Genomic DNA, 18,407 nt, shown 5'->3' with positions numbered 1-18,407 from the left:
TGCAGGCAAACAGCCGTCCAGGAGGGTGCTGCTGGGGATGGGGTGGTGGAGAGGGGGCTGTGGGGGGACTGGGGTCTCCTTCCAGTCTTAGTTCATTGGTTCATGCGGCATCACTTGAAGGGGTTTAAAAACTGCTGCTGTATAGATGGAGCTTGAGGGAGAAAGGGGAAGCTGTGCAGTGTGTTTCTGCCTCCGTCATCACAACTGCCTGACACGGCGTGATGCCTTCTGCTGGTTTATTTAGTAGTAAGGAGCAAAAGGTCCCTTGCTCTCTTCAGCCTGACAGGGTGAGTGCAGTAGGAAGGACAACAGATCTACCTGCTTCTGCACAAAAACCCATCAACACCCCTCCTCTTCAGATTCATGCCAGAGCCACCAACCTCTCCATCTCTGTAATTCCTGCACAGGAGGTTTGGGAACACAGATGAGATGTAGGCTGGGGGGGCTGCTTTATGGCCCTTTCTGCTCTCCTGCCCTTTTCAGAAGCACAGAGGCCCAGTACATTCCCATCCTTTCTAACTGCAGCAGGATTTAAGGTGCACCCTCACACGCTTTTCCTGTTCACAGCGCACACCCCTGCTACAAACCCGGCCTCCTGTAGAACCAGGAGCTAAGCAGCCTGCTGTGGTGCCACTGCTTTGTGCAAATCCCAGAGTGAGTTAGCTAGGAGTGGGCACTGCCAGCTGCCAAAAGTGGGTGCTCAGAGCAGATCACAGCCAGGAGCCTGCCCCCCAGCCTGCCCATACCAAATACGGGCTGTGGCATGAGTCAAAACGAGGAGCACCAGAAAATAATAGACCTCGCCTGAAGAAGAGCAATAATAAGCAGCCGTAAATCGCCTTTCATCTGCAGATCAGAGGCGTCCCAAGCGCTCGTTAACACGGCCTTGCAGCATCCCTGCCCCGTAAGCAGCGCAGGGCGATGGTTATTCTATCCTCTGGCATGTGGCCACGTGTCTTTGCAGGCACCTGCAGAGGGAACTGGCAACTTGTGAGGCTGGTCCTGTTCCACCCCTTGTGGCTGTGCTGCAGGGCATGGTGTCACTGAGCTGTGCCAAGGCGCAGCCGTGTGTCCCCAGTGTCAGCAGAGCTCCGGCGTCTGCTGGCCCAGCAGGCAGGGGGAGGTGGGCCAGGATGATGGGAGCAGAACTCACTCAGGATGCAATCCACCGATGCCTTGGGGTTTTCTTTTGTTATTTTCTATGAGCAAATTGTTATTTAGTTGGGGAAAAAAATGTTAGCCAGGGTGGTGACGCACTGGAACAAGTTGCCCAAAGCAGGTCGTGGATGCACCATCCCTGGGGGCATTCAAGGCCAGGCTGAATGTGGCTCTGGGCAGCCTGATCTGGTTGTTGGTGACTGCACAAAGCAGATGATCGTTATGGTCCTTTTCAACCCATGCCATTCTGTGATTCTATGATTCTATGATTCTATGATTCTAAGATAAACCCTTCCAGAAGCAACAGCAAAGTTGCAATAAAGTACGGCAGTAAAGTTTCAAATCTCACCAAGATTTCTTAAATGTATGTGTCTGTGTATCCCTATATGACATATACCTATTTATAAAGACAGAAGTAAATTCTTGAGAGAGAATGATAAGAAGTGGCATCATCAGGAAGTTTCCCATTGAGCTGTGTGTACCAGACTGCTCTCCTGCTGGGCTGGGTACCTACAGCACACACCCTGCAGCACTCTGAAGGATGTACCTCCAGATTCTGCACTACAGAACTGTGTTTTAAGCTTTTAGTGAGTGCAGTGAAAAACAAATTACTGGCTTCCACGTGGGAATTGCAACAGCCTGTGCAGTATGGGGGGAATCAGGCTGGATAGTCTCTCTCTCCATTCAAAACATCTATGAAAATCAGTGCAATGCTGTGTGGCTGTGTGATTGTTTTGCATTGCTGAAAATAGCTCTGCAAGGTGCTGGGTGATAGCAAAAGCCTGCCCCTGGCATTGCACTGCTGCACTGCACACTAGCAACTCTGTTGTGCAAAGAAAGCACCACTGGAGCATCCTGCTTTGTCCCTGCTACACACAGGTGAATTAAGGGCTGGGGAGATTGTCATCTGCTTCAGGACATGGGGAGCGTTGGAGGAGGAGTGGGACCTGAGAGCTGCAGATGACAATCCCTCACTCTGACTTCTGCATGCCAGAGACATTTCCTTCGTTATAAATAACCTTGTTTATAACCTCGGTGTCATGATTCAGCTTTTCTGCAGTCAACAGCCGATGGCCATCAGAGCAGGGCAGCATCAGATTTCAGGAGGAAGATGCAGCAGGGTGGTGTGGCTCAGGGATGCTCCAAGCAAAGGACAGTTTGGTTCAGGAAACGACGGATGCCCTCCAACGCGCCACTCTTTTTGGAGAGTTCTCATTTCTGAGATCCCAAACTGCCTGGAGCTCCCTCTGTGCAAATCCCCACCCACTGCATGCCCAGCCAGAAACACCGGTGCCTCATCACGGTGAACGTGGCCCTGTCCAGGCCCAAAGGTACAGGCAAGCTCGGTTTTCCCAGTTCCTCTCCTCCTTCTTGCCTGTAGCTCAGAACATCAGACATGCGCTGCTCCTGGAGCCCTCCCAGCAGCACAACTACTGGTTTTACATCTACGGTGAGACTCGCTGCCAAGAAAAATCTCCTAGAAAGTCCTGCGTGCCCAGTTTTGTCCCTCACACTACTGGGTGATGTGTCCCGTGAGCAGCACAGCTCTCCTTGCTTTCAATGGCTGTGCTGCCAGTTTAGCTCTCAGCTGTACTCTCTTTCTGGCAAAAATCAGGCAGAAGCTGAACCCCCAACATACAGCCCTGTGCTGCCAACCTGAGCTCATCCTGTTTTTAAGGAGCTAATCCTTTGTCCTTGCAGCAGGAGTTTTCCATAAGTGTGATTTTTTTACACGATATCGCGTGTTTAATGTTTAACAGTGGGATCATTATAGTTTTATTAGCAGCATGCAATGCTTTTTCATCTTCAACTGACTTTGCAAACATTAACTAATTGGTTTCAGCTCTGTGTCAGTGTGGTGGCAGCTATGGGTAGTGGTCTGCTCCTGGGTGCAGGGCTGGGGCTGCAAACACAACTGATCTGATTTTCCTCAGCGATCCAGTGTGGTTGTTTTCAGCTTATCCTAACAAACTGGGTAATGAAAACGCAAGCATTTGTGGGAATTTGATGCAGAAGTCAGAAATCAGCTGGGTTATGTGTACGTGATGCTTATAAGAGCTGCTTTGGAGCAGGTCGGCCTGCAGCATCCTGTGCATCAGGGAATGAGCTCCTGCCTGGCAGGACACAGGGCGTGCACACAGCTCCCGATCGACTCCCTCGTCTGCCTCATCACACATCATCCCCACACCACTGTCCTGCAGACTCGGTTTGCTGATGCAAAATAGGAGTGAAACGTGGGCTGCTTTGTGGGAGAGCCTCGACACCCCCCAGGTAAGGGCCTGGTGGGGGGAGTGACAGCAGAGCTGGGGACAGAAGGCTCCTGGGTGAGAGATGGGACCGCGGCTCTGAGGACAGAGGAGACACAGCGGGGAGATGTGACTGAGGTCTGGGCACAAGGGGGTCCGGGTGGGAGATGTGACGGTGGTTTGGGGAGAGAAGGGTGTGAGATGTGAGGGTGGCTCTGGGAACAGAGGTGATGCAGCCCCTCAGCGCCGGGGTTCTGGGGGCACCGCGGGGGACGGAGCGGAGGTGTCGCGGGGACGGAGCCCCTCCCTGCGGGCAGGCAGTAAGGACTTCGGGGGCGGCGGTCGGGGACGCTGCCCCTCGGCGGCGCTTCGGGGACGGAGCCGGGGGGCGTGACGGCGGCTTCGGGCCGGGTCCCTCCGTCCGCCGCCGGCGGGGGGTGCGGCGCTCGGCGGGCCGGTTGCCATGGCAGCAGCCAGGCGGCGCGGCGGCGCGCACGGTCGGCGGGGCGCGGCGCGGCGCGGCCCCGGAGCGTACCATGTGCGCCCGGCGGCGGGAGGCGGCGGAGGGGCCACGACGACGACGACGGCGGCGGCCGCTGCTGCTGCCCTGCTAGCTCCGCCACGGCGGGCCCGGCGACCAGGAGCCGCTGCGTCAATGTAACGGCGGCGACGGCGGGAGGGGTGCGGGGGGCGCGGGGAGGGGGCGCTTCTGAGCGACGTTCCCACGCCGCGCGTGGCAGCCCGCCGCAGGGAGGGCGGGCGGGAGGGAGGTGTTAAAATGGCGGCGCGCAGCCGGCCCCCGTGCTAACCCGGCCCCCGTGGCTCGCCCCGCGCCGCCGCGCGAGGCACGGAGCGGCCGCCCGCTGAGCGCCGAGGTAAGGCCGCGCTGCCCCCCTGCCCCGGGGAGCTGCTCGGGGCGGTGCGGGGGGTTGGAGCGTTGCGCCTTTGTGCGGGGTTGGGCAGCCGGGAGGAGCGCGGCTGTTGCTTTTAGTTTTGGTCTTTTTTAAAAACAGAAGGGGGGGAAAAAAAAAAAGCTAAACTAATTGCTGCCGTCATCGCCACCGCCGAAAGTCGTGCCGCGCCGTGCCGGCAGCGCGGATCTGCGTGCGGAGCGGCCGGGGCAGTTTGAGCTTCGGGCGCTGCGGGGAAGGTTCGGTTCTCCTACCGGGGGAGGGGGGGAATTTCTGTTTCTTTTTGCTTTCTTTCTTTCTTTTTTTTTTCCTTTTTTTTTTTTTTTTTTTTTTTTTTTGGACTCTTATTAAGACATGCGCATTTGTTCCTCCTTGCCACCGCACTGGAGTCTGCCTAGAAACAAAGAGCACAGCCTGGCGAAGTTGGGGCTGCCTCGGGAAGTGGCTGCTTTTTTTTCGTTCCTCTTTTTTTCTTTCTTTCTTTCTTTTTTTTTTTTTTTCGTTCTTTCTCCTTTGCTTCGTTTACCCGTGCGGTGGATATTTCCACGTGTTATTCCCGTGCGGCTCCAGGCAGAACCTCCCCCCCCCAACTACTCCCTCCCCCCCCCCCCGCCAGGCCCGGCTGTACGCATTTGGGAAAGTGCAGCCATGATAGATGGAGAACTTCTCCCGCTCCCACCCAGCCCCGTGGTGACACTTGGCGGGAGGTGTTGCCTTCCCTGGAGCCACCCCCATGCTGAATCATTGCGGAGCGATGGCTGGGCAGCTCGGGGAGCCGCAGTCCCGTCCCCCCTCCCTCCCCCCCCCCCCCCTCACCAACCCCCGTGCAGCGAGAGGTGCTGCGAGGTGAAGGGACGGTCAGGGACCTGTTGGCAGCGAGCAGCTCCAAGCTGGCAGTGTGACTGCTGCTCAGTGCTCAACGCTGCCTTAGGGGGGGCTGTGAGGGGCTGATCCTGCTGTGAGAGCTGTGGGTGAGCGACGATGCTGGGGTGTGTTTGATCAGCAGCATCGTGTCTGTGCTGTTTGCCTAACTCACTCGTTTACCCTGAGCTCGATGCCTGCGTTACTTAAGGACTTTGCCTTTTGGGGGGACTCGGGGGCATGCGTGTGGTGCATATGAAGGTGGCTTTATTCAAAGGGTGCCTGGAAGTTTGGAAGCGAGAGGTGGGATGAGCAATTTGGAGCTGGAGTGTGTGGGGCAGGAGTAAATTGCAGCGGTTGTTGGACATGCAACGTGATCCTGTAATTAGAGAGAGGTAATAGTCTGTGTGCCATGCTGGAGCTATTGAGTGTCTGCGCTGTGCAGTTGGAGTCGAGCTGGTTCTGCTGGGATTATGCAGTTGCAGAAGTAATGCTGTTTAACTTATCGTACAGCAGCTCCAGTGGGGTTGCAGGGATGTGTTCCCCTGTGGGTCCTCCTTGTTGGGTATTTTGCTTCTGGGGTGGTACATAGAGCTGCAATGGTGCTGCTCTCCTGGTTGGAGGAATACCTGACGTGGCCCAGTCCTGCTCCTCAGAGCTTTATTTACAAATGAAGGCTCAGATCGCACATCTCGGTCCTAGGAGAAAAAAGAAAAGCCTCCCAAAGGAACTGCTTGTGGGTTCAGCTTTGCACAGTTCACGCAGCTGAAGGGTTTAAAAGGCTCCATAATTTGGTCCTGAAACTTCCCTGCCCCCACCACACTCTACCCTGTATACTATCCCTGTATTCCTGTTCCCAGGAGGTGTGTGCTGGGGCTGTGGCTCTCTCTGCAGTGGGGTGGGATCCTGGGGAGCTGCTGGGATCCAGGGCAGTGCAGCACATGTGAGCCCAGAGCGGAGCTGTGTGGGCACCAACCCTTTCTGCAAGTGCTAATTTCCCCTGGTGTGCGTGTATGTATATATAGAGAGACATGGTTCATATTTAAATTAAGTCATTTTAAAGTAATGATGGCCCAGAAAAGTTTGAGAGCTATTTTGGCATTTGAGTGCTTCTATTTGAGAGACAATGGACTATACAGAAGCTTCTAGATATTGTGGGATGCACCTACAGCAGGAGGAGATGTAGCCTGATCTCTGACACAGTCTTTCTTCTCAGAAGCAGCTGTGTTTTACACATGTACCTTTCAGTCTGGATGCTGCTGTGCATCTCTAATGGCTCTGCACTGTGTTTTGGGTCTGTGATGTATCCCAGGGGGTTCAGAGCAGCTCTGGCAGTCACAGAGGAAGCTCCTCGTGGTTGCTGTAATGTCCAGCAGTGCCTGGACACAGCAGAAGGTCGTGGTGACACCACCTCCTCTACACTGAGGGAGAGCGAGGGCTCTTCAAGGAGCACTAGGCAGTGGATCTGGTCGTGGTCCTCTTTTCTCCAGCTGCCATGGGAAGGTTACTGAAAAGTAGGGATGCTGCGGTGTTGACGCTGCTGGAATGGATACAGTTTTACAACCATGTAGGTGGTTTTCATGGCCAGTTCTGCTTGGTAACCAACAGCAGCTTTCTCGGCCTCCTCCTTCTTTGTTGAGGAGCAACTTGTAAGAAGTCTGAGAGTTTTTTCTTATATTTTCCAAATCTTGTTCTGTGCACGTAAGGGAATGTGTAAGTGGGATTTAAACTTGTGACTGCAAACAAGGGGAGCTTGGATTTCTTACCTCTTGCTGTATAGCTTGCAAGTCAATTTTGAAGTTTATGATGCTGCAGAGAAAGAAATGGTCTTGCTTCCAGTCCTTTGCACCAGTCCCTTTACCATCCTCATGGTTTAAAAATAATCTTGCAGAGTAACAAGGAAGAGTGAGACTCATTTTAACTTGCTGCTTTCCTGATTTGCTTTTCTGCATGGCCATGCAGTTGTGCTGGCACAGAGGTCTGGGGTACACAAGCAGGACAGGGTGAGGTTTTGTTATCGTCACTGATTTGTGCTGAGCTAAAGTGATGGTAAAAAGTGCAGCGTTTGTGTCTTGCAAATGGCTTCTTTAGCACAAGGCAAAGCATGGCTTTCCTAGGCAGCAATGCCTTGAAGCTTGGTCAGGTGCCCAAAAGCAAATTGAGATTTTCTTTTGGTGAATGCAGACACAGGTGATGATTATGTATCTACAGACAGGATTTGGTTGCTGGTGCTTGCAGCAGGACACCTGCCACAGCAGCAGTGGGAGCTTGGCTTTGGCAAGGGAGCAAATCTTAGTGTGACTCAGATATGTTGGGAAGGAGCACGCAGCTTTTATGGGAGCAGGCTTTTCTGTCCATGAGCTTACTGGAAGTCACGTGTGGAAACTAAACTGAGGGCTAGAAACATAGTGCTGGTTGATGAGAGGGAGGCTGTGTGCTGGAAAGCAGACTTTGCTTATGTCTGTTTCCAGATGTGGTTATAGGAGCTGTGGCTCTCAGACTGTGCTCTACAAATGAGACTCAGTGTCCAAGCGAAGGAGATCCGCCACCTCAGGCAGACCTGGCACCCCACCTCGGGGTTCCCCAGGTCCACCTCCTGGCATCCAACAGGACAAAACAGCCTTTGAAACTGGATAGAAACACTTGGCTGGACAGCAGTTGTGGCTTGGGAGGGGAGAGAAGAGGATGGCTGTCTGTATTGAGCAGCGTGTATTTGCTCTTAAAATCCCTTGAAAGCTCTGAAGCTCGAACTTGCAAATCACTCCATGTACTGTTTGCCACGTGTAATACTTCAGTGAGAAGTTCCAGTTCTGTATGGATGAGTTAATGCAGGAATCATTCCATTTTAAGTGACAGGGAACCAGTTACTTGTGTGATGCTTTGTGGTGTGCTGTTTGCCCAATTATATTATGAATTGGTATATTTCAGCCTCCTGCATCCTTTTCTGCAATGCTCAGGTTTTAACTTGGTGTGTGTTTTGGGCGCAGGCTGAACCGCGTTCAATGCTGGAGCCTTTATGATACCAAAATATTTTGTAATTCTCTGTTCACCTTTAAGCAGCATTGTGGGTATGCCAGACTTTGTTGGTTTTTTTGTTTTGTTGTTTTTTTCCCTTTCTGGAACGGAATTCTTTGTGCCTGCTAAATGTAGAAACGGCGTAAACAGATCCATTTTCTTTGCTTTCTCCTGGTTCACGTGTGCATGCAGATTGCTGCTTCTAGGTAGGTTGTTTGCTTCCATTTGTGCTGGTGGCATTTTGCAGCTGCATGCCTCTTGCCTGCTAAGCCCCGGCAGCGTTATTCCCCTAGCTGTGCACCCTCCCATTTTTCCGTGCCATCTTCCAACAAGGGTAGGCGATGTTATCGTCCCCCATTTGAAGCGGTGTCAGCAGATAGTTGTTATTTCCCTTTCTCCCATCCCGATGCTAAGCACCTCCAGCAGGGATGAGTCTAATGCATGGAGCAGATCCACGCCTTGGCCTCCAAACTGTGTGGCCCTGTGTGGTAGGAGCGAGGTGCTCAGCAGCCCCTCGTGTGCTTTTTGTCACAGCACGTACAGGGGAGGGAGCTGAAAACGAGTGGCCTTCAGAGCTCGGTGTTCGGCGTCGGAGGGCTTCTGGATGCATAAAATCAGAGAGAATGTGTCTGTGTAATCCGATCTGTTCTTGAAAGCCTTGCGGAGGGCCGCATGCTGCAGACATAAGCTGTGTCAATAAGAACTCTATTCACTCTCGGAAAACAGCCTCGTGACCGGGTTTGACTGGCAGGCTTCCGAAGGGAGGGCCTTTTTGGAGAAGGAGCTCTGATTTTGGCGGCACTTCTGACCGCCTTCTCGGACTCCCGCTTATTGTTGAAATCCTTTCTTGTTAACTTGGATTTTGCTGGGCTGGGATTTGGCACGGCACGATAACGGGAGCGACCTTCCTCACCGTGCAGCCCCACGGCAGAGCTTAGGAACGGGAAGGTGACGGATGTAAGAGAATATGAGGTAGAGCTGGGAGCTGTTGTGGGTGGGAGGGCGCGCTCGCGTGCGTGCTCAGGGTGCCTTATTGCAAAACAGCGGCACACAACGCCGAGTCCTTGTGAAAGTTGCAGATTGCAATGGATCAGGTGTGCGTTTGTGCACCTTTGTGTCGCCTGCATCGTTTTGGCAGATGTCTGTAATACCCAGAAGTGTTGTAGGGTGAAATTCGGCTTTCACTTAGGCTGGCACAAATCTGCTCGGAAGCCTGTGTCGTACTAATGGCTGTCATTTGGCTGCTTGTCGTTATTAGAGGAAGAAAGAAAATCCCACCAAACAATATCCTTGTTTTGCTTTATGAAGTATTCTAGACCTGGCATATGTAGCCTTTTAAATCCTTGTAGGAAAAACCTGCTTGAGTTGATAAAAACGATGGCTACAAGATTTCCTGAAAGCGGAATCGAAATCAAAATAGCAGACTGAGCTGCTGCTTCACGTGTTGTGTTTGTGTAAATGGCATTTGGTTGCGTTACATGCATGATATTCAACATTTCTTCTGCTGAAGTCTCCAAGCCAATCTCTGCCTTTCCCTTCCTGCTGCTGACAGAAGAGATGCCAGGCTGTCAGTTTTGCACTGGTTTTTCCTTATGGGTCCCTCGGTCTACCTGGGACCTTTTTGCGAAGCTCCTGGACACAAGTTGTGATTTGGAAATAAGCTCATCTGTATGCCTTGCTGCGTAATTTCTGTCACTGCATAGGAAAGCTTGTGAGTATAATTGGGATGTAATAAATGCAAGGCTAAAAAAAAAAAAAAAAAAAAAAAAAGAAAAAAGAAAGAAGCGTGGCACAGAGCTGTTATTTAAAAGAAACTCAATTATGTTTTAAGCCAATTGAGGCTTGACTTAATTTCTTAGCGTTTGCTGGTGACAATGCAGTAAAACCAGAAAAAATGCCTGCTCTGAACTAGGAATGTGCCTGCTGAAAGCTGCGAGAGCTCCAGAACGTGGCCAGGCAGCTGAGTGCTGGCCTTCTGCAAAGGCCTGATCCTGTCTGAGAGCTGCAGTAAGAGATGGGTCCTGGGCTGGGTGGGGTGATGATTAGGCCTTGGGAGAGCAGCGTGCAGTGGAGGGCTGTGACACAGGGGCAGGAAATGCTGCTCGCTGCTGCTTGTAACTCAGGGAGGCTGCAGCTGGGTAATTTGTTTTTACTTCCTGTTCCCGGTATGTTTGGGTCAAAAGTAGCAGTGTTTTTCCATATTAAGATGTTTGGCTTCATTCTGCGAGGCAGCAATAAATCTCACACTGTGCACAACGCGTTTCTTGTATTTTGGGGGCTCTATATTGCTGCCTTTGACTTTTAATTCGGATGGTGAAACCTTTATTAGGACCTCTCCTGTCACATAGACCTGCTTTTCAGGGGAAACAGAAAGCTTTTTTTTTGCCTTGCTCTGTTTTGGAAAGAGGCTTTGCCCTAACTCAGGACCCTGCTCTGCTTATGTTACAGTTTTTACCTAAAAGGTTTTTTTGAGGTAGGAAAAAGAAACAGTAGCACAGAGCTGTTAATGGGGTTACGTGGTAACACGGTCTGTCCTGGTCCCTGAAGCCTGCAGATGCTGGAGGTGATCTTCAAGCACACAGCAGCTGGCTGAGCATCCGTCTATGCTCCCCCTGGTTCTAAAGGGAAGAGCAGGGCTGGTTCTGCGTGAGGTTTGGTTGGCACTGCTAGAAGGAGAGGCTTGCTGGGCTGGTGACTGCAGTTCTGGGCCTGTGTCGTAATAAACACATCAGGCAGCTTATGCTCGGGTGCCAGGGTTGAATTGAGGATGCTTCTGCTGCTGCTGAAAGGCAAATTTGTTTTGTGTCCCATGCTAGGTGGAAGGTTATACTTCTAAAAACACCCTGAGATCCAGACATGAGGTACAGGGAAGTTTCTGGAGTGTCTAACAGTAGATTTTCTTATATTCTGTATGGTGCCACCATCTTGTCCCTGTAGTGATGGGTAAATGCAGCCCAGCTGTGCAGGCTGGCCCAAGCTCCCCCAGCTGGGTGGCTGCACTGCTTTGCATGCCAGTTGATGTTAGGAGCAGTTTCCCCCCCAGGTCTTGGAGCTTCTCCACCTGCTCAGCCAACCTGGGGGGCTCATCCTTATCTTAGGGTCCACACCCAGTTCATTCTGCATTTCAGATGTAAATGACTTTCTGTGCAGGTAAGGAGAGAAGCAAATTTGGGTGGAGCTTGCTTATTTGGGAAATGGAAGCTGATTGAGAGAGGCACTGCTACAAGGCAGAACCTTTGGATGCTCTGAGTGTCCTTGTGGCCTCTGTCATCTCCGCAGAGCCTGCTGCTTACTGCCCTTCAAATGGGTTTTGGCACTGGAAGGTGCAGTCTCTTTCCTCTGCTGTTCTCCTTGTTCTTGTGCTTGGTCTTGTAAATGTTTGGCCTGGCCAAGAGAGGGGGCAGAACCACCCAGGCTGAGGGCAGCCAGAGCTCAGGGCCTCTGGGAGTGTTGGTGCAATGGAGCTTGGAGGGTGCTCAGGCCTGCAGGAGAGCATCTGCACAGGTGGGGCTGGGCTGGTGAGCAGCAGCCTTCTGCAATGTGCTGGGGTTTTTAACTCAGTGCTAACTGTTACAGTTGCATGCTGATTAATATTAGAGTAACGCTTAATGTAGCTGTTGCATAAGGCTGTGAGCAAAGGCAGGTGCTTTTTACCGGTAGTAACTCCCTTTTTGAAACAAATGGCTGGACAATTGAATTGAGCTGATCCTGTGCTTCTGGAATTGGCCACAAACTACATTTCAAACAACTGCACGCAGATGCGTGCGCTGTAGGCTTGGAAATGCATTGCCTTGCAGGGACCAGGTGAGTAAATGCTGTTCCTGAATAGAATTCACACCTTCAAGAGAAGCCATTTAAGTTTAAAATCGCATGTTGGTCACTGCTGGTAGCTGATTTTTTTTCAGTCCCCTTTACCTCTGATACATGGGGATGTTGCTGCTCCCACTCCCCAGCTGAGCCTGTGCGAAGGTGCTCTCCTCTCCTGCCTCAGTGGTGTGCACTGGTGGGGCTTTCCTATCTCCTGGTGGCAAGGAAGCCATTAGAACTGCAGAACTTGTTCACAGAGTTATGCAGCAGTTACCTAAAAAAGAGAAGATAGGATGCTTGTGAAGTTAACACTACAAATGCTTTTTTAAGGCACCTAGTACAACAGGACTGCTGAAGGGGAGAAGTCCATTATAGTGATTATAGTCCAAGTATAGTGTCTTTTGTGATGGGCAGGAAGCGAAGCTGACTACAAATGGGAGCTATACTGGAAGGTAAAAAACCTTCTGTATATTTTGAAAGGTAAAAGAATGAATTTAAATTCACTTAATGTCTGTAATCTTTGTATTATTAGCTATGATCTGCTGAGAAGCACTCAGTCCTGACTTTTTTCTTTCCTCCCCTTCCACAGAACAGCATTTATAAGAACTGAATGTTTTTCCTGACCTCTGCCTTTAGACTGTGAGCTCCCAAGAGCACAAATTACTCTTCTGTATTTTTGGACAGCATCTGCAGGTATTGAAACCTGCCACACAGAATAACAGTGCAGCTCAAGATGTGCTACTGCAGTCCTGGGTCACTTAGCAAGGATCCAATCCTGTGCACTGCTTACAGGAGGAAGGCAGTAGGGCTGCAGCTGGGTGTGAGGTGCAGGGCTGCTTTTAAGGCCCTCTTAAACCAGAATGTTTCCAACGTGGTTCTCAGCAAGGTGCGAAGCTTGGAGAGTGAGAGGGATAACACTGCAGGATTTGCTGATAAATGCCTTCCTGGAGATGTACCGAAGGGGAAATACAGATGTAACGCTGTAGATGTGCCTGATGCGGTACTGTTAGCTGGACTGTGGAGATAAAAGAGGTGAGGCTGGCTTCAGGATTGTTGTTTGCAAAGATTGAGCTTTTAGGGTGAGGAGAGCAGAGCAGCCACATCTGCCACCTTTGGGTGGGAGGTTTTTGCGCTTGACTGCCTTTTCTGAAGGAGAGAGCTGGTGGCTGTCCTTGTGCAGGCAAGTTTGCTTAGATTTCTGCAAGAATGTGATGTTGTTCATCTTGGAGACTCAGGCAACCAAGACAGAATTAAAGCATGAAATCTGCTTGCTCATGACCCGAATCCCCTAATCACAGCCTCGTGTAAGTGAAGGTCTTAGGCTGGGTTGAGTAAAGGGCATCTCCATGCAAGAAAACGTACATCTGTCCTCAGCCTTCCAGAGTTAGAGAGCTTACTGGTGTTGAAATGTAGTTGAAGGGTGCCCTTGCTTTGAGCCAGAGCAGCTGTGTGTGTCCCTGCTTTCCCCTGTGTCAGGCACAGCACCAGAGCCATGGTGAGGGCAGGTGCCTGGCCCCTGGGGTGAGCCCGTGCCTTTTGGAACCCTGCCTTAATTTGGTTGGGTTACAGCCTTAATTTAACCTCTGTTCAGCCGGTTTTTCTTCTTTAGATCTGGGAAGGAGCATTAATGTGGTTCATACAGTAGTGTGGCTACTTTCACTGACCCTGTGATTTGCTTCTGACTGTCTCTGTTTTCTGTGGATGTTTTTCATAGGGTGCCTCGCTAATGCCAAGCCAGTGGTAATCCCACACTTTGAACTTTGTGTTCGACTAATTCCGGATTGTGAGGCTGCAGCCAGAAATGTAAGATTAGCTGTTTTTTTTTTTTTTCAAGTAGGTGGCTGAACAGAAAAAGGAATTAAAAAAAAGGAAAGGAATTTCGTCCACTTTGGATGAACCGGTAAAGAAAGAAAAAAGCATTTGGCTTCAGTGATCAACTGGAAAAATGATCCCATTTTTGGCATGGAAGTGGAGAGAAGAGCATTTCAGTTGAAAAATGTAGAATTTGTTTATTTATTAGATGAGATGTAGAGGTCTTGGCCTTGAAGCACAGTTTCAGCTTAGAGGTAGAGAAGAAAAATGGGAGGAGAAATGCTGCTGCTCCACCACTGCTCCCTTCTTGTGAAGAAGTGCTCCAGTTTTTCTTTTGAAACAAGCTGAGAATTCAGGTTAGTCACTGTAGAACTGAATAAATAATTTCTCTGAAAAACACTGCCTAGCTTGTGATTGTAGCAGATGTAAAGGCAGATGAAAATGTTGCTGTGAGAGTACTTTAAAAGCACAGTTGGCTCAGATAGGCTGTTGTGTAAACCAGGGGAACGTCTCTGATTTTCCTTACCTGAGGATCTGGCCTGCATCTTGTTTTTCATCTCCTTTCCTATCCCACCCCTGCCACCTCCCATGATACAAAAGGTGAGTGTGTGCAGAGGATTTCTTGCAGCATGCATTCAAGGACGGTTTTAGAGCTCTGAATTTGATCAGGAGGCTCCTCCTGGCCTCACAGGGGTGTTGTTTGCAGCTCCTGTGCATCTCACGTGAGGCTGTGCTGCTGAGTGCTGAGAAAATAGCAGCTCAGCATCACGTTGGGTACAGATCTTTGGGTTTTTGCTAAAAATGGCAGAGATGTTCAGACACCGTGCAAATGCCCTTGAGAACCAAGGAACACCTGTGTTGTCACCTGAAGGTTGAATTTATAGCAAGCTGCCTTCTCAAATAAGCTGATAATGGGTTGGTTGCTAATATCTGACTGATGGGTTGATATTTGCACTGCTGCTGTTAGTACGTCACTGGGATCAAGGTCTTCTGGTCACGAGGTGGATGGAGCACGTCGGCCAGACCCTGCTCAGTGTGGGACCCAGGTGGGGATGGGGTCCCAGCAGGCTGGGATGAGGGCTCAGAGCCTCATGGGTTGCCTGAGTTTAGAAAGGAGGGAAGACAGGGAGATTGTATCAAGTGATGGATGGAGGAGAGGCAGGGCTGGGACCTGGACCAGGAGAAAGGCCTTTGAATAGATGGCGGCATGTGAGGGAGCGGTGTCACAGGCACCAGCAGGAGCCTTGTTATATGTGGGATAGAAGCATGGCTCCTGTGTACAGTATTGCTGTCTTGTCTTTTTGCTATAGAATGACTGTCCTTTAGCTGAAGCTGGATGGTCAGACCTAACTTCTGTTTTTGTGTGAGGCTGGGACTCTGTCTGAGGAAAAGTTAGTGTTTGTTCATTGAAGTTTTGTGTTGGCGTGGGGATTTACATTGCAGAATGTGAAGCTGGTGTTTCATGTTGGCTTTCTAGCTACTGAACACGTGTGCTTTTAAAGAAAGTGTGGTTCTAAGGGAGGCTTTTGTCAATAAACTCTGGTGTTTGTGCAGCATGATCGAGAGTCTCATGGCTCTGCAGGCTAAAGGGGGATGGAGTGCAGACAGGCCTGTGTTGGAGTCCCTGTGCGTTTGCTTTGCCCTTAAGGTAAAGGATTAGGCTTGAAGAAAAGGAACGAGGTCAGGTCTAGACCAAGGAGTAGACTCTGGAATCCAGCCAGAAGCGTAAGTAAGGCTTTTCCTGTAACAGCATCCTAGATGTGGCAGTTGTGTTGACTTAGCCGAAATGAGACTGACATCTGTAGGTCAGGCCTGATTAAAAGCAAAGGAGGGTGGAGAATAGCTCCACGGAGTAAAGAGGATTTAAAGATAATGGCAGCGGGTGATGCGCGGCCCTTACTTGCGGAATTTGACTTGGCCTTGGACTCTCACCCCGTGAGCAGGGAGCTCTGTCAACCTGCAGAGCACTGTGGCTGCTGCTCCCTCCTTCCCTTGTTTGCAGTGCGTTTGGATTCATCCCTCCAAGCCTGTGACTCTTTGGATAGAAGTCTGACTTGAGCTTTTGCCTTCCACCATTCAAGGGAGGCCTTCCATGCAAACCTGTAAAAGCTTTGTTCTACTAAAGGGTTGAATGTCTGGATCTTTTGCTTGCTACTGATGAAAGACATGGCATTGCTGAGCATTGTGTACCAGAGGCTGCTTCAGAAAATATTTCTGTGTTCCTTTTGACCCTTGCATCTTTCTGCCTACCTTCAGTTGTGCTGGCTGCCCAGGATGCTGGAGGTTGTTTCTTTGCTAAGGGAGGAGGAAAGAAGAGAACAATTGCACTTCTGAAGCAATAACCCTCGTGCTTCACATTGTTTCCAAAACTGTGGTTCACTGCCACTAGTGGCTTCTTACATGCTGAATGTACTGCTCTCTGAAAGGCACGGAGGACTGCCATTATTTGAGATGGGTGAACTGAATCACGGGGAGGCCAAGTGACATACTACAAACACAATGAAGGAGCTTACTGCTGCTGCAGTCAGAATACAGTAGGGTGCTTCCCTAGGAGGGGATGTGAGCCTGGGGGGAGCTTTGGGGAGTATATGTAGGGATGTCTGCAGTCTGCTGCCAGCCTTGCAAGAGGGAGGCAGTCTGCATCACGTCCAGCTGCTGTCAGCTTCCCACCTCACACAGCTGTGGCTGGGCTGGCCTGTAGCCTGGCTCCAGAGAAGGGCTTGGATTTTCTCCCTGGGGGCAGCAGCACAGTTTCAGTGCAGCTCTCCAGGTACTCATGCTTATTTATTTGCTTGGAAGCATTCTGGGACTGGTCCACTGTTCTGACTTTTCCCTGATTATTTCTGTCAGAGGAAAAATGTCTGATTTGATTAGGTGAAAATCTGTGTAGTAAAAATCTGAAAGGAAGGGGGTGCATAGTTTCTCCTTGAAGCAGAAGGTGAAGTTTCTAAATGAAAACCTTTTCTAAGCAAAATGAAAGTAGAGAATTACTTGATATGGAAAGTACTGACTTCCCTACCAGCCTTGAGTTGCCTTCAGTGGGGAGGAAGTGTGGAAATTGCCCTTGGCCTCTTTGGACCAGCTCTGCCCGGTGGTTTTACCATGAAGTAAGAGTTGCACCAGAGCTGTGTTAGCCCCCTCTGAACTCAAGGGGCATGTGAATCCTGCCAGATGTTGCTCCCTTCTCTGTAGCTGTGGCGCTATGAAGTGCCCACAGCATTTCTTGGAATTGCTCTTCGCATTCAGGCACTCAGTCCAGCCAGCCAGCTCTGGTTGTCGTGGCTGTTCACATCAGTCTGCTAATAACTCATACACTTGGGGAAATAACAGTGCAAGCACTGATACTGTTGCACAGAGTTCTGGGCCTCTCTGTCAGGAGACCAGCAGTTGTTTGATTTTGTGGAAAATGAATGATCTCAGCTCTCATTGTAGTCCCTAAATTCATTTTCAGCTGTGACAAGGGCCAGGATTTAAACTTGTGTCCCCCAAAGTAAAACGCAGTTAATTAGCCCACTCTATCATGCAGCCATTCTCGGTTTAACAAAGGCAGTGCATTCAGCCAGGCAGTTCTTGCTCATAAGCGATGCTGACCTTTTGAGCTGCATGTATGGCAGCGTGCTTGCTCAGAGCCTAAAGTCCATATGTTTGCATTCCCTTTTCAGCAGCGCTTCTTAACCCCTGTGTACTGCCTCATTATAATGCTGCTGCTCTCAGAAACTTCTGGCACCTGTGCGTGTGTTAAGCTTGAATGATGATTTGTGTTATGGCAGTGACTGTGGGTTCCTACCAAGATCAGTCTGCTACAGAATGAAAGAAAGGGGAGGGGGTTTACACCCTAAGGAGCCCCCAGGGTAACACACAGGATTATGTGACTTCAGTCAGTAACTGCCCCCTGTGAATGGGGTTCATGCAGTGATGGAGGGATAAGTGAGATGGCCCCAGGCAGCTCTTGGTTTCCGGGCTGGAGGAAGGATGTGGGAGCCCTCATCTTGAGTCCTTGGCTTCCTGTTCTTAGCTGAGCACATCTCTCAGGCTGCAAACGTGTTTGCGTCAGAGGCTGATAAGCAAGAGCTCAATTCCGAGTGCTGATGTGGGAGATCAGATGTGGAGAGGTACAGCTCGCAGTAATCCAGCAGGAATGAAGAAGCCCTGTAGCAGGGGCTGTGCTGTTCCTGGTAGGTCAGGGAGGCGATGGGTGCTTTTGTTTGCTGTCTCCCTGTTAGTTTGGGTTTAGCTTGGAAAGGCTGGGGCAGGGCCATGAGCTTCACAAGAAGGTCAGGCTCTTGGGAAACTCTCCTACCTAGCTGCTGACCTCAGACGGGATGCTGAACTTGGTCCTGCAGCAGGACTGCTTGGATTAATGTTTGTTGAAGTTTGAATCCTTTGTACTACTGTGAGGCTGTACAGTCTTGAAATACTGTGTTTCTGCCTTGTGTAAATACCCGATTGTTTCCCTGATGGCATCTCAGCATTTAGCAAACTGGGCTCTCAACATGCAGTCAGCTGGGTTAAGGGAAAGGGCCCTAAGTCTGGGTATAACCATTGGCAGTGCTCCAGAAGGTGGCTGCCTTCAAAAAGCAGAGGGCCTTATTTTCAG

General features: G+C 50.5%; 1 protein-coding gene across 11 annotated transcripts in view; it reads left to right on the top strand.

Annotated features, from left to right (window-relative positions):
* The first annotated feature begins 3,936 nt into the window (after nucleotides 1-3,936).
* The window catches only part of MBNL3 (muscleblind like splicing regulator 3), an 89,564-nt gene continuing 75,093 nt past the window's right edge, over nucleotides 3,937-18,407 (top strand). For 3 of the 11 annotated variants that reach the window (XM_048959112.1, XM_048959122.1, XM_048959114.1), the window contains exon 1: nucleotides 4,177-4,279. The gene's annotated coding sequence lies outside the window, so the exon portion shown is untranslated. Of the gene's footprint in view, nucleotides 4,062-4,176; nucleotides 4,280-8,531; nucleotides 9,164-11,161; nucleotides 17,986-18,407 lie in introns of those variants that run through there. The other 8 variants (XM_048959118.1, XM_048959116.1, XM_048959130.1 and 5 more) reach the window with 7 other exon arrangements.

The sequence above is a fragment of the Lagopus muta genome, chromosome 13 (assembly GCF_023343835.1).
Source record: "Lagopus muta isolate bLagMut1 chromosome 13, bLagMut1 primary, whole genome shotgun sequence".
NCBI lineage: Eukaryota > Metazoa > Chordata > Aves > Galliformes > Phasianidae > Lagopus > Lagopus muta.
Note: the sequence above shows the minus strand (reverse complement) of the source record. Positions and strands in the feature narration are given on the sequence as shown.